General features: G+C 35.3%; 1 pseudogene; it reads right to left on the reverse strand.

Moving 5' to 3' along the window:
- Positions 1 to 7179: 7179 nt before the first annotated feature.
- Positions 7180 to 16919, reverse strand: LOC113290667 (annotated as a pseudogene).
- Positions 16920 to 17228: the final 309 nt, after the last annotated feature.

Consider the following 17228-nt stretch of genomic DNA (forward strand, 5'->3'; position numbering starts at 1 on the left):
TTTTTGTATCTCAATCACTCTAATTCACCCTAGCATTGGTAACAACTTGAATCGTGAGCCCCACCTAATCACTTAGAGAAACATAGTTTAAAAACAAAACAAAATAAAAACAGAAGTGAAAAGGACTCAACGAGATATGGTGAAACTATCATGTTATTTCTAACACTTGAGCTCTGTGCTTTTATGAATAGACTCTTTAGATGTTTCCATCTAGTCAGATTGGTTCCTCAACTCCTACAACCAAAATGCTTCCATCCACTTAGATTGGTTAGTGCCATCCTTAATAAGCATAAATTTCTAGGCTCTGAAGTTTAATTGTGCAACTAAAAAGTTTCTCCTATACCCCCAAACTTAAATCTAACATTGTCCTCAATGTTCTAAAGATCAAATTAAAAGCATGAATAAGGAGAAACTGTTACCATTTGAAGCAAAAGAGATAAGGAAAGATATTACCGTGTTGCATGAGAATGGGTTACCTCCAAAGAAGTGCTAAGTTTAATGTCTTCAGCCAGACTAACAAAGGATTAGTCACCTTATAAAATCATAAAGTACTAGCCGAAATATCTGTGGGTCATCAAAACCAAATAGAGCTATCACAAGTAAAAGGAATCTGCAACATGCCAACAAAATGAACAAATAAAGCACACCCTTGTCTAGTTTCCTGTTTAAGACAATTACATCTAGTTGTGGTTCAGGTTCAGGATCTATAACTGGGTCCAAATAAAATATTTTCATGGGTTGCGTTTCCTCATAGGTTAGATCCAAATGTTTAGGTTCTAGAGTCTGGAAAAACTCAAATAAAAACTTAGAAGCACGTAATAATAACCTGAATAATTGAGGATCCTCTAAGTCAATCAGATTTGACTTACACAGCTGACCACAATGAGAGTGGTGATCTTCCTTAAACAAGTATGTCGACTCTAATCTCCTAAAGTAATTAGGTTTAGTCTCAAAACATAATATTCGACACATTTGAAAATCAAACATTCCCACATTTGGAAGAAAAATATTTGGTGGGAAAACAAAGTCAATCTGGGTATCATAGCCTGGGTAAACCACATCGACCAGAGGATGGGTTTCTAATAACTGAAATTTCTTGTAGACATCACTAGGTTCAGGAAAACGTGTATGAAGATAATCTTGTAAAATGGTTGAGGCACATATGTCAAGTCCCAAGTGAGGGACCTTTCTAAGAGTTAAATCACATGGAGAATGATAATCACCCCCAAACTTAGAGTTTTCAGTGTCTCTAGAAAGACTAGTCACAACTTCCCTAATTTCAAGGTCATATAATTCATGAAAATAGTCAATTGATTCTTCTAAGTCGGGTACATCCTCACTCATCTCGACGAGTTCATTTTCTTTTTCTAAGTCTATTGTTTCTAAATCGCTAGACTCAAAATATACTCGTTCCTCTAAACCATTATTAGCTTCGTAATCAAAAGGAAATACTACATCGTTTAAAACGGGGGTATCTCTAGTCAAATCCTCGTCCTTTTGAATAGGTGAATAATTATTAAAATTATTTGGATTTGAACTAGAAATAATATTATTATTAAGCTCAGTTGGAGTAGCAAATTCCTGATCATTATGCCTATTTATTTCAAATTCTTCATCAACACTATCCTCATCATAATCATTATAATAACATGAAAATGGTTGAACCTCATCTAAACAAGTAGTGTAACCAATTTTATCCTCGTCATCCTGTGTATGCAAATAACTATCCTCATTTTCAAGGGTATTATTGGAGACACTGTATTGAAAATTAAGATTATTTCGAGCAATTCTTTCGTTCGTCTCAGCTATCAGCTTGAGGGATTCCTCTAAAGAAAGTTTTCTTTCGTCATAAACTAAGTTATTCATCTCAGCTATCCTACTTGTCGACTCTTCTAACTTCCTGAGAGACTCTTCTAAAGGAGAAATATAAGAATTTTGCTCATATGACCGGTGCGTATGTGGATAGTAATTGGGCTCACCATGGTATGGATCATAATCTTCAAAAGGCTAATGTTCCCAACTACTATTCACACTATGGTCAAAGTAGTAACGTCCATTTTGAAACTCAGTCGGATATTCATTGTATTGGCTATTGTAATACCAGTTCGACATTCTACTGCAGGGGTGTGAGTTTTCACACAAAATAAAACCCACTGACAAGGGATTCGTGGGTGGATAGAGTCTTACCTCCCGTACCAGACGGGCGATGAACCGTTGAAGTCGACTCAGGCCACCAACTCCAATGTCAGTGTACGAACCCGAGGGGCCGAGACAGTATCGTAGCTGTCGTCCTTCCCTGCAAACAATTTATATTTAATTTTTAACCCTTCCTTAGGGTTTCAAAATAATAATAATGTCCAGTCCAAAAATAAAGTCAAAAATAAAAATGTCCAAAAAGGAAAAGAAAAATTACAAAAATAAAATCATATTTACAGTTTCTAAAAATATACAAAATAACTATATACAAAATCTTCTTCTTCACTCCTTTCAGATTCCTCTTTTCTTTCCTTCTTTGGCGATGGTTTCCTTTTATAGTACTTTTCTTTCCTTGTAGCTTCGCTCCAAATCTGAAAAGAATCGAAAAATACCAAAACGCGTAAGAAAGAACAAAAAAAATAATAAAAATAAAAATAAACCTAAAACAAATCTAAATACAAATCCGCGTCGGCGGCGCCAAAAATTGATGTAGTTTTTTAAGTGGTAAATAAAGTTCGTTCAACTCGGACTTGTGTAGACTCAATTTCAGACTTAATAATAGGAAACAATAAAAATAAAGAAAATATATACAAAAGGTTTGTCACAATGTCGAGAGATTACTGAGACTCTGGATTCCACCAAACCTCATACCATGTGGTTCAAAAATCAATTCTTAGACAATTATAACTCTTGTTTATTGACTCTAATTCTTTGCCAGGGTAGATTTTAAAAAGATTAACTGTAAATCACTAGCATGATGCATCAAAAGCACTTAGACCAAGCATACATCATCATACGACTTCACAACTAATTAAAAAAAATCATAAAACGATTAAATTAATGCAAAAAATCATAAAAAGAATTAAATATAATTACCACACGTATGAAATATGGCTTCCTCCGTCATCCCAGTGTTGGGGTTTAGCTCCTCATATTAATCACGATCTCAAAATATGTGTTTGTTTCTCAAAAGATGATTAAAAGAGTGAAAAGTAATAACACAGACTGTTTGCAACAGTGTATTGGTGTTGCAAAACAGCTGTTACAATGAAACTGTTACAGAAAAACTGTTGCTTTGTCGTTGATTTTAAAACCCTAGAATAATACTGCCCTGAACAACTTAATGTTCTTCAGCTATTAAACAACGACACTTTTCTGCGACTGTCTACCCAGAGTCAATGTTCTTCAGCTGTTCTTCTTCTTCAACAGCAGCAGCAGCAGCAGAAACAGAGTTTGGTAAAGCTCTGATTTCTTCTTCTCTGGCTCTCCTTAGGTTCCCAAACTCTCGGCACCTCTTCTATATGACCCAAGACATCTATTTATATCAAAAATACCGATTCAATCTCTCCCCAATCTTCCAAAATCTCTTTCCTTCTCTTCACGGCCAAGTTGCGACAATTTCTTGTTTTAGGATTTCTACGCGTTTCTGAGCTTTCCTTTTTATTCTAAACTCTTCCTTAGATAGATACAAATCTTTGGGAAGGTTTACAGCGTTTTAATCACTCTAAAATTCCCTAAAACAGGTCACACACGTGACTTTCCATATTTTCTTGTTGTGAGAAAAATCCGTCGTTTGAGCCCATCCTAATCGATTTAAACACCCATATCAGATTCCTAGACCCATAAGGAGTCTATCCTATGAAAATCAGAGGTTTAATCGACCTCAAACTCCTTCAAATCACGATTTCCAAAACTGCTCTTTAACTGCATTTTCCCCCCCGCCAAAACCTGATTTTTGAATGTTGAAGATGGTTGCCCCTTATCCAGAGTAGGGTTGCGATTAGCAGATGCCTGTAAATTGGATGCCCCTTAGTAATTAGGTTACCCCTTATCCAAAGTGAGGGTCCGAATAGCAAATGTCCTCCCATGAACGCAAAAAAACACTTTTCGAGCCAATTTCGCCGCAAAATCTTATTTTTCCAAAAACACCTACAAAGACATAAAAAGCCAAAATAAATACAAAATCGAGCACTGACAATATATACAATTGAGATTATATCAGACACAGAAATGTGTCTATCATTCACTCAAACCTCCTCTATATTCTATCACTAACACTTCAAAAGAATAAGTCAAAAACTAAAGATCTTACGTTTAATCTTAACACACTAATTAGTCATAACAAACTAATCTAATTAATAACTAATTAATCAAGAATAATTTTGCAATTACCAAATATATTTGGATAAGGAGTTCTTTGAATTACTACATAGTGTCTGATTTTATTTTATTTTGTGTGTGTAAACCTCAACTTTGTGGGAGGATCCCTAAATGCTCTTTAGTCATCGTTCAGCGGACCTGCGATGGATGGGATGTTTATCGCTAAGTTAAATATCATAGTCCGAAGACTCTGAACGATTCTCGAGAATATCTAAAGACTTAAAGTCCTAGACAAATAAAGCTCTCACGTCGAACGGTGACGAAACCCTCGCCTTCTATTGATCGAAATATTTTATTTTGGATTTTGTGAAACAAGCGTTTTGGTGGGGACACTTGGCAACGTACTATTCGCTTGACATTTATGGAAGTCCAATTCAATTAGGGAATCGTTAACCTACTATACCAGGACCTCCATGAATATAGTAGAATCGTTAATCCTAAGCTAAATTAATACATAATTGATACTAATCATTAACCACCAGCCCCACTACCAACTTCTTTAACGGCAAAAATCCTTAATCTTCCAGTTAAAGGTGTTATTTTTCTTAGTTTTTTTGGTATAAAGTTAAGGTGTTGTATGTGGTACCCGATGACTATACATAAACTGCACATGGGTACCGTTTTGTTGGAACTGATTGATCCATGACCATGGGTCGGTACTTGATGTTTGGTGATGGTATATGAGGAGCTGGTGCTGTTGTAATGGAAGCGCAAGTAGTTGACCAAAGGATTTTTTTATTTATTTACGAGTTTATGTCTGAATAAACCAGAGTTACTTACAAATTTACAATCGTTATGTTGTAAAAAAATTTGCATCACCATTTATGGTCTTTTGTACTCTGCTAAAATAATGTTTTTGATCATTAGTTCCTCTATGACCTAATTCCTGCCCGTCTTCTTTATTTTTGGTTGCACAAATTGACAAGAATTTCTATTCTGCTGACCGTTTAAGTAAATTTAACGAGAATATATAATACCGGTTGAAACTGGTATACAAGGGATACTACATGGGTATCCAAAGACTTAAAAACCGAGACATACAAGGATACTACATGGGTATACGAAGATTTAAAGGCCTAGACAAATAAATCTCTCACGTCAAATGGTATAGAGATCCTCTCCTTCTATTGGCTGAAGTAAAAAATTTTGAGTTTTGTGAAACGAGAGTTCTGGTGAGGACATTTGACAATATATGACTGGTTCAAAAATTACAAAATTAAAAAGGAAAGCTTTACTTATTGTGTTTGGAATTTTGTGGAAGTTCAAATTCAATACGGAAGTCGAGTACTTACCATGTTAAGGCTCTTTTTTATACATGCGGGGAAAAAACTCACATATTTCACATATACTTTCTGTAAAAAGATAAATAAAATCCGTACATATTTCGTATCTTTTATCTACCTATTTAATGTATTCACCCTGCAACACCAAATCGAAAATGCATAGCACGGGGCGAGGCGAAGCCTCGCGCTCACCAAATCCGTAATGCACTGTCACGCGGTGGAGCTAAGCCCCGCACACATCAAACTGAAAGAAAAATAAAAATGTCAGTGCATAGCAAAGAAAAAATATATTCACCTGCAACAAAAAATAAAAAATGCATCGCCATAGAGAGAGTCGAAGGCCAACGCATACCAAATCAAAAATGCATCACCACGAGGTGGAGCGAAGCCCCGCACAAACCAAATCAAAAACACAATGTTATGAGGGGTGATGAAGCTCCGTACACACCAAGTTAAAAGGGAAAAAATACCCGATGCATAGCACGGACACAAATCTAGTCTTTTCTTAAAGTTCTATTTTCGGTTCACAATTCCTTATAATCTAAAGGATACGAAAATCGTCAACAACATAACTTGCGGATAAAAGAAAAACTGCTACATAGTCATGTTGTTGGGACACTACAAACGCATATAAAACCTATAGCTTTTTATCGTGTGACCATGGAACTTTTTGTTTTATGATTATTCACTATATAAAACCTAAGAAGACATTATCATATATTTCTTCAAAAACATGTATAGTATATAACTTATAAAATAATAAGTTTGGGATCAAGAAATTTTATTATTTTAAAGAGATATTATATTACCGAATTTTACTTCAAAGAAGTTATGTTGTACTCTCGCCGTCCCTAAATAGATGACCTAGTTCAAATTTGCACAAATTTTAAGGGAAGGAGGAGATAAGTGTATTTTTTAAGTATTTTTTAATACACAAAATTGGTTAAAAAGACCAAAATCAACAATTCCTGGGTGAAAAAGACATTTATATTTTGATACTGTTTAAATGGAAAAAAATGTAAAAATAGCCAGGATGTAAACAGTTTTATCTTACCCATTTTTAAATACTTTTTCTTATTTTTAATTTACAACAGGATGCATCCAGTTTCATCCTTGCTATTTTTTAAGTTTAAGTCAGGATGAATCCAGTTTCATCCTTACTATTTTTTTGGTGTCCATTTCAGCCATAATAATTTTTACTGGTCCATTTGAACCATGTTTTAAGAATATTTGGACAAATGACCCATTTTCAGTTTTTATAATTATATCCTTACGGATAATAATTAGTAAAATTTAGAAATGATTTATCTCACAAATTATACCACGGATATTCATAAGCTTTATATCATTAAAAAGCATGTTACAACACCTACTGAATGAATATAAACATGGGTATCAAATTATGTATAATTCATATATTAACAATAATCAGTTGAAAAGGTAGACATAGAAATATCCCCTTATTTGATGATGTACCACATTTATTAGTAGGACAAATTTGAAAAATAAATAGGTCGATCTATTTAGGGATTGAGGGAGTATAAATTGCTAAGTTGGAATCAGACAAAACATGGAGTTGGACAAAACACAAGGAGGTATTAGCTAGTAAAATGGTGGCCTGAAATGGCAAAGTAAACAACACAAGAAGAAATCTTTTTAAGTACAAGATATTAGTTACACAATCGTTTTCTTTTCGGAGTCCACCATCTTACTAGTATTAGATATGTGAAATAAGTGATCACAGACTTGTCGGGAGGTGGGTCTCTCGGCTGGAACAGTTGCAATGTCTAGTAGTTGGAAAACGCCAGATTCTTCCTTTGGTAACAGTGGTTTCAATGCAGGATCTACCGACTCATCTCGAGTGAGCGCTGACATTTCCATATGGGATTCAACCCATCTCACCATGTCTATATTCACTCCAAAAGTTCTAGCAGTTGGCATTCTCCCGGTTACAAGTTCCATTAGTACTATTCCCATACTGTAAACATCGCTCTTCTCCGTTGCTTTCAGTGTATAAGCATACTCTGCAGAACATCAAAAGAAGAAGAAAAAAAATGAGAATCATTACAAATATACTATCGGCACTGTGAGTGTCACAAAAGTGATCTGAAGCTAGAGTTATAATCGTTTCAGCTACTCCCTGTTTGCAACTAAGTCACTCTAACATTATATTGGTTATACTTTGTCTTAACTAACTTTATAGAGGGTCAACAAGAAATATTTTGGCTAGACAAGAGGAAGCAGGAAGTAAAACTAGAATCATACACAATAACCCATCAATAGCTGATATACCAAACCTGAATTATGTTATAAAAACTTGAAATATTGTCGAGCATGTTTTGTTTAGTCTAGTTATATTATTGACAATAAATAAAGGGAGACAAGTAAAATTTAGCACCAATACTGAGTAGCAGTAATCTTAGTACCTGGAGCTATGTAGCCATAAGATCCAGCAAACCAGGTAAGAATCCTGATCGTCAAGCAGTACTTTGGCCAGACCGAAATCGCCCAAATGTGTTTCCATATCAGAATCGAGTAACAAATTACTGGACTTGATATCCCTATGAATGATTTTCGGTACGCAATCATGGTGGAGGTACTCCACACCTTGTGCCAATCCCACTGCTATTTTTAACCTTATCTCCCAGTCGAGGTTTATCCCAACTTTCTTGGTGGTACTCTCCTGTGTCATAGGTCGATGTAACCAATCCACAAACTTCCATTCTCCATATATTCATAAATCAACAGAGTACAACCCATTGCTCCTCCTTTTCTAGTACTACAGCAGCCCATCAATTTCACCAAATGCCCATGCCTTATCCTCCCCAGAGTTTGAATTTCCCTTGCAAAACTTCTATCCATAAACGGGTCATCCTTCCGCAAGATCTTTTTTACTGCTACTATTTCCCCACTTGGTAGCTCTGCCTTGTAAATTGTTCCAAACCCACCAGACCCGATTATGTATTCATCACTAAGATCATGGGTAGCTTCCATGATGTCTTCCCATCTAAATTACGAGCCGTTGAAGCGTTATGGAAGAGTAATCTTCGTTGCACCGAAGAACTAGAAGAATATGCATTGTTGCCATCAACATCTTCTCTTCTTAGGTACTGGTGTTTGCGTCTGGAGACTAGTATAAGCCCCACCAGAAGTAGAATAACAACGCCAGCTAAGGTCAAGGTAGCAGTAATGGCTACTACTGATGAGGTACTCAGACGAGAGCGGACATGTTCAGTGTCTTCAGTGTTACATTGGGTAACCAGAGGTCTTCCACAAAGCTTGAAATTCCCAGCAAAAACATCAGCTGGCCAGTGAGAAAGTTGTTCATCCAATTCACCCTGAAGATTGTTGTAAGAAAGATCAAGTCGGCCCAAACTACTCATCCCACCAATCTGTGAAGGAATTTTCCCAACTAGTTCATTATGAGAAAGATCAAGACCTTCGAGCTTCGATAGTATCCCAATTGAAGGTGGGATTCCACCAGTGAGATTATTATTACCGAGGTCCAAAACACTTTGCAGGTCGTGTAATTGTCCTAGCTCAGCTGGAATGTCCCCATCAAACCTGTTTTGTGAAAGCCGAAGCTCATAGAGCTTGCTTAACTTGCTGATTGTTGCTGGGATTTGACCGTAGAATTGGTTCCTCTCGAGATTAAGGACCTTGAGTGATGAAAGGTCTCCAATTTCAGGTGGAAGAGTTCCATTGAGTGAATTCTTATCAAGAGACAGGACAAGGAGACTGCTTAAATTGAAAATTGTTCGAGGAAGAGGTCCCTAAAATTTATTTGAAGAGAGTTTGATCTCACCCAAGTTAGGTAAGCTGCCTACCCAAGGAGGTACTGACCCATCAAGAAGGTTGTTGTCTAGATCAATATGAGTCAGTTTTTTGCACGATGAGAGTTCAGGTGGTATGATTCCAGTGAGTGAATTAATGGAAAGATCTAAAAGTGATATGATTCAGTGATATCTCCTAATGTCGGCGGTATCTCACCGATAAAGTGATTTCTACCCAATCTTAACCTCTCAAGAGAAGGTGAGCTCCCCAACTGTGGAGGAATCTTTTCACCAAATAAATTGTTTGTAAGATTAAATGAAAGATAAGAATTCGATACACACAGAGAAAAGCATCAACTGTTCCATTGATTAGATAAATTCACTCTAGTTAAATTCGCAACGCTTCTAAATTCGTCAGGAATGTTACCTTCAAGTGAATTGTTATAAAGCATCAACTGTTCCATTGATTCCAAAAATCCCAGAGTCTTAGGGATTCCACCAGAGAAATGATTATCCGCCAAATCCAATATAGTCAGTTCCTTGCAATTACCCAGTGTAGACGGAATTTCCCTCGAAAAATCATTCTGTCTGAGATGAAGTAGTTTCAAATTCTTTAGTCTTCCGATAGTAACTGGAATTCTTCCGGTGAACTGATTACCGAAAAAGTCTAGCATTTGCAAACTCGAACAATTACCAATCTCAAGTGGGATTTCACCTGAAAATTGGTTCTCATATAAATAGAAATTCTGAAGCTTTCCAAGCAGTCCAATTTCCTTGGGAATTTCGCCATGTAAGTTGTTGTGATAAAGAGTTAAAGTTTCAACACTGTTGAGGTTACCGATCAATGCGGGAATCGTACCAATCAATGTATTGTTGTTGAGGTACAAATCAGTAAGATTAAGTAACTCGAATAATTGAGTCGGCAAAGAACCATTTAACTGATTGTCGGCTAAATCCAGCTGTTTCAACGACAAGCATTCTCCGATTTGCATCGGAATGTCTCATTCCAATAAATTATCGGATAAAATCAAATGTTCTAAGAGTTGATGATGTATTTGAATAAATGTTTTCTGGTATTTTACCTGAAAGTTTGTTATCAGACATAACCATATAAACTAACTTTTGAAAATTCCCAAATTCTTCAGGAATTCCACCACTGAACTTATTTACTGACAAATCAAGATTTTCAAGATTACCCAAGTTTACCAAGGATTTTGGGATTGATCCTTCCAAACCATTTCCCATGAGATTGAGATAAACCAGGTGACTCAATTCGCCCAATTGAATTGGAAACACACCAGTGAGAGAATTATTGGCCTAGGTTTAGAATTTGAAGATTTTGCAGGGAACCCATTTCTTCAGGGATTGCACCAGTGAGGTTATTAACCGCTGCGGTGAAGAGGATGAGATTTGAAAAGTTACCGAGTTCTGATGGAATCGGACCAACGAGCTGATTTTGTTGGAGAACAAGGTTTTGAAGCTGACTGAGTCTACCGAGTTCCGGTGAATACGACCTGTCAAACTACATGATGCTAGACCAAGGATCTCTAAGAGCGTCCACAATGGACGACCAAACCCAAATATTAGGTCCAGTGTATAGGCGTAGTGGGACGGACTATCGATCAAAATTTGATCAAAGATTAAAAACCAGACCAAATTTGGTCTACGACCAAGACCAAACCCAAATATAGTCGGGCGTTTATATAATGTCCGCCTACACAACGGGCGTTGATATAATGTCCGCAATTCATCGAGCGTTTGTAAAGTTAACGCCTGATGTAGGGACGTTCGTAAAGAATTCGCCTGGAACGGGCGGAGGTTAAATGTACGCCCCACTGGGCGTTGATATACATTACGCCTGACTACCAGGCGGGGATAAACTTAACGCCTTTAGTGGGCGTTGATATACATTACGCCCCAAGCTTACAATTAAGACCACCATCACATGGGGCGGGCTTTATACCTCCGCCCCATTATTATTTTTATTTTTATTTATTTTTTATTTTTTTATTTTCTGTTTGAATTCCTCCGAGCGTAATCTTTATTAACGCCTGATTTCAGGCGTAACCTTTACAAACGCCCCATTTCAGGCGTTATCTTTACCAACGTCTGATTCCAGGCGTAAACTTTACCAACGCTCGATGTCCAGGCGAACTTTATATCAACGCGCGACCAAATTTACTCTTCTCCCTCTACGCCACACGACGGACTAAACCCAAATTTGATTTTTTTTTTTAGTCTTTGGTCTTTGGTTTTGGTCGCACCACTACAGTTGCTCTAAGTTTCTGGAAATCACCAAACAAACCTGGGATTAGACCTGTAAATCCGTTGTCGCCGATACGAATGACACGAAGGTTTTTCAAGGTTCTGAGTTGAGTTGGAATTGAAAAAAAGAAGTAAAGATTCAAGTGAAATTCTCTGTATATATAAAAAGTTAAAAACAGAGTTTTTTCGAGCGTTGTGGTTAACCGGAACTTCCGGTTGATTCTGGCTCCACCATTTATTTTATTTTAGTAATATTTTAAAATTTTCATCAATAAAATTACTGGCAAAAATAATGTAAAATATATTTAATCATAAAATCAAAATTCACAAAATAATCAGATCACATCAAGATATTAGATATGCATGTTCATCATGATTTCATCAAAAATCTACTAAATCATAACAAAAATTCAAAATATTGTCCAATGTCTAATTACATTTCTTATAACTAAACTACAATTACAAACCTTAATTGCCAGTACAATTACAATTTTGAGGAAATTAAAATTTAAAATTTAAAATTAAATGTATGTAGATGTGGATGGTTACCCGTATATTGAAGCATGCTTCATATTCCACAAACAATTGGTTGTTTATCCTGTTTAATAGTCTAAATACAAAATCATTAGTAGAAAATTATGGAGGTATTGGAACATGATAGTAAACGAAACTTCAAAAACGCGAGAACAAGAGAACAAAAACGTTAGATCAAAAGTCTAATAGATGAATCTCAATATTATTTTTCTTAATAATTTAAAAATTGAAAGTAAAAAAAAAGCTTTTGTTCCTATACATATGCCTAATATATTTGGAGCAAAAATGTTATTGCGATCTTATTGCTATTTTTCTTAGCATGCCTAATATTTTTGGAGCAAAAATATTATTGCGATTTTATTGCTATTTTTCTTAATATTATAATATTTTGATTTTATTACAATTATTTTTAATATTTTTTATTCCAAAATTATTGAACTTACCAAAAAACGAATACTATTATCTGAAAATATAATACAAATAGGTAATAAGTGATTTTGTTGGGTCGTAGGCGGACACAGGTTACCAAAAATATAGATATTCTTTGAAGATTATAAGATATCGATCAATATTATTTCCAAAAAAGAAATCATTTTATTTATGGGATTGGAGTCTCTATATAATCCATTCCACCAAAAGCCAAGCCCCATTGTTTCGGCTTCGATTTTTTATTTTGTTTTATCTGAAACGCTCTTTGGTTGTTTTACAGGTATCTTGACAGTTCACTTGATCTGCACGATCAAATAGATTGTCCTAAATAAGCCTGATGGCATGCGGAAGTTGGTTAATCTCTCCCCGTGAAGAAATCGGTAAATCTATCTCTTTTATATTGATCTAAATGCCTGATTGTTTATTTTATAGCATTGTAAAGGAAGTTACATGCAGCTGAGTCAGATCAATTATTTAGATTATTCTATATTTTTTCGCAGGTATCGACTTGGGTCTGTTGTATGTTTGAAGGTGTCCATATAAAGAGGTTAACCGTTTCGTTTCCATGTTGCTTCTCTTTCGTTAGATTTTATCGGTTTTTTTCTTCTTTTTCTTAAGATTTATGTCTCTTTTTGCCTGATCTTCCTTCGCTGATTGTTTTGCAGGTGTCTTTCATCATGCACCTGTTGTAGCTATAGTACCCGTGCATACGTCAAGCAATATCAAACCATCATTGAACTATCTGCACCATAAATATTTTTGTTCTGTAGATCTCAGTGTTTGCTGAGCAGAAAAATCTCTCATTGGTGTTTCCTTTTGCCGTGTTTCCCTTTGCTGGTGTAGCTTTTGGTACTCAAACCACCATTCATAAGGTAATCCTTATTGCATAACATTTTCTTCTTTGATTTCCTGTTCATCTGATGCCATTGCTGCTTCTCTGGAATCTACCCTACTGCAATTCAGATCATCAAGGATGCAAAGTTGATGAGAATTTGAATTTTATATTGGCAGTCAACTGGTGCATACCTGGCCGCTTCCAGACTACCAATACTCGAGACATAGGTCAAATTTAGTATTGTAACTGTTTCTACAAGCAACTATTAGATAGTAAAAACTTGGGTGATGCGGATTCGGTAATCCATACATGGTGTGGACAACAAATACATTGCAATTGCATCATATTTTGGTGGCTCTATTTGAATATTGTTTAAAAGAATCTAAGAATGAAGTTGTATCACTAACCAAACTACAACAAAAAATCTTAAGTACTGCAAGCAAACAACAAAGCTTTGCTCTGATCTCTTTTCATTTTCTGACGTCCTTATTTTTTAATGAAACAAAAAAGATATTTTATGCAGTTATTGGTGCAATCACATGCAAGTGATATGGTGATTACGTGCCAGGATGGCACCATACATGGCTGCTTGACCTAGCAAGCTGTCAAGTCTCTCCATGCAGCTTCTAAACCCACTCCTCACAGTGAAACTTACTATGTTAGCAAATAATTAGAATAAAACTTTAAGAGTTTATTAACTCCAAAGTCCAATCTTTGAGCAATCTCTATTAAAAAATTGCTAATCAATTTTGTTAATTAATTAGTTGGTTATGTATTTGGTGCAGTCAATAGAGGATCAAATCATCTTGGTTATGCTCTGTCTAACCAATGCTGGAGAGTTATGCTCTCTCTTAACCAAAGAGGAAGAAACATGAGAACTCGGGTAAGAAGAGCTAACAATTGGAAGAACTTACGGAGAAAATTCAAGTACTGTGAGAGCGCAAAGGTAAGAAATTCTTTGCTTGTGCTATTATAAGTTGAATTGTTGTATTAATTAACTGCCATGAGAAGATCTTTTCGTGCGTAATCCTGCTATTGCTCGATTAGTTTCTGTATTTTGGTGTAATGGTGCCTGTATTTTAGTGTTGGTTTCTAAGCAATTGTGCCTTTATTTTTTGTTGTTGAAGCATTAGTGTTGGTTGCGTTGGTTTCTACTAATAAAAGTGTAGTCTGAAAATAAAATAAAATAATAATAAAAAAAACCCAACGGGCCTCTTGATAGGCAACGATCATATGCATTTGATTGTCGCAACTTTGATAGGATTACTCCAGTTACCGAAAGCCAAGCTTCTCGTTTGTACATGGACCACATGGTCCTGTAAGTTTTATTTCGATGTCCCCTTTATTGTAACATCATATTTTTCAGTTTCTTTTATTTACAGATCAAATCACAGAAGAGATGATAAATAAAGGACTACTAAGAAGTGTATACTGCTGCATGTTAAATGGACTACTAGGAACTTAATAGAAGATAATATTTATTATCTGCTTTTGTAGTACTTTTTTTTTGGTTGATATAACTTAAAAAACTGACCCTAATTAGAGAATGCCCTTCCTTGGATATCAGCATCCAACACCTAGACTAGCTTCGCAAGCAAATCCGTGAATCAGATATCAGTCAACTCTTAGAAACTGCTGCTTTGACGAGATAGTCTACCGTAAAGATAGCTTCAATCAGGCACCAGAGCGCAACTTCTCCTTAGCAAGCCAGATGGCGTATGCAGCCTCGAAATTCTCCACTCCCAATTCTCTGGCCACTTTGACACCTTCTTGATCGATATAGGATGCTCATAATTTATTATATTTATTATACAAATATCTTAAACAAAGTGATTAGCTTATCAAAAATATTTACGTAATAAATTTTTACAAAGAAGAATAAATGCATAAATGCGGTAAATTTGCATATTCAATACTAAAATGTCTTATTAGTATAGCTAATTTATAAAAAAATAATTATAAAAATTAAATTTTCTGTTTCTTGCAACTGCGAATACAAATATCAAATTGACCATATAATTACTACTAGAAAATCGATTAGAAAGTCGTAATAAAAGATGCATACATATAACCTTTTGTCTCAACATTTTAAGAACAGTGATCACATGTAGAGACCCCAAGGTCCATTTTCAACAAATATGGAAAACGGAGCAGCCATATCTTCTACCAACCCCAAGTACTCGGGACATGAGAAACAAGACCGTTGAACAAAGAGGGTATTTTCGGTTCAATATGATTTTGCTCCACAAAAACGCAGGTGGTATAATACTATGTTGTCGGTAAACTTCTATGATGGTTCTTTTGGAAATAACTAACTAATAAGCAAGAAGAACATACATCGCATGTCCTTGAAAATATAACATTGCGCTTTATCGATCAAACATGCACCAGTGTTGGGGTTACCTCTGAACGATATAATTAACTTCTTACAATTATCTCTTTATTTATTCGCATTTTGTATTTGATTCAATTCTAATTTATTTTAAGTTTAATTACATGTGAAAAAATGTAAGACATTATAGAAGAAAGGAAAATAAAAAGAAGAACACCAACTTACTGCAAAAAAATCGTTGCCTGATATTCATTTTACCTCGATAAAATATCAACAAAAGCACCTGACATAATCGTTATGGAGGAGTTTACAAATAAGCCAGTAGTTTTATGAGATTTTTTTTAATATATATATATATATATATATATATATATATATATATCCGCTCTTCCGATGACGCTTCTACTAAGGAATATATTAAAAACAGACAAAAAAACCCCGAACTATAAGAATTTAAAATACATCAAATTTTGAGAAAGATTGGTATCACACATAATATAAATTTTAATCAAGTAATGGAACACGAAGAGATGTTATAAGTTTTGAAGAAGTTGCACCACAAGCCTATAACCTTTTTGTTATTTTTTTTTTTGCATCTTTTTAAATTAGCTTATTAGATTTTATGTTGGCTTTTTTTAGGATCATAAACCTATTTAATTTTTATTGTTAATGATCCTAATATGTTCTTGATGAAATTTGTTTTATAATATGGCCAATAATTCTTGAGCGAGACATTAACCTGTGCATGGCACGGGCGATAAACTAGTCAGATTAGAGAGGTTCGATGGAATGGAATCAGTAAGTTGATTAGAAGAAATATCTAACTGAATAAGATTTTTTAATTAACCGAGTGACGGAGATATTGAACCAGTGAGTGATGAACCAGATAAGTTCAAACTCACCACTTGTAGTGAGTTATCAACCGAGTCAACCCCACATGAAATCCCTCTCCATGAACAGAAATTTGATTTGCTTTCAGACCAATCACTCAGAACTTGTTCTAATGGATAGTCACTAAAAGATTTCTTCACTTCTAACAGTACTTCCAATGTCGAAGAAGAAGACAACTTGAACTCGGTATCCCTCAAAACAATTCCAAATGAGAAACCCATATAAACTACCAAAACCAGAAAGACGCACGTCAAAATACTCAATTTCACCATGTTTTTTTCCTAGTGGGGAAGAAGAACTCAGAGTGGGTATTGCTTGTTCGTAATGTTACAGGGGTTAGTCCTCGAGTGATTTCTGGGGAGTTGAGTGTATTTTAAATCTCAGGAATTTTGAGAGTGTTTGAGAGAGTGTAGGGAGTTTGAGAGAGTTTGGTGTTTTTGAGTTCAGGGAGTTTGGGGGAGTGTAGGGAGTTTGAGAGAGTTTATTAGAGGGAGTTTGGGGGAGTTTGAGAGAGTTCACTCCTAACTCAT

The sequence above is a fragment of the Papaver somniferum genome, chromosome 6 (genome assembly GCF_003573695.1).
Source record: "Papaver somniferum cultivar HN1 chromosome 6, ASM357369v1, whole genome shotgun sequence".
NCBI classification, from domain to species: domain Eukaryota; kingdom Viridiplantae; phylum Streptophyta; class Magnoliopsida; order Ranunculales; family Papaveraceae; genus Papaver; species Papaver somniferum.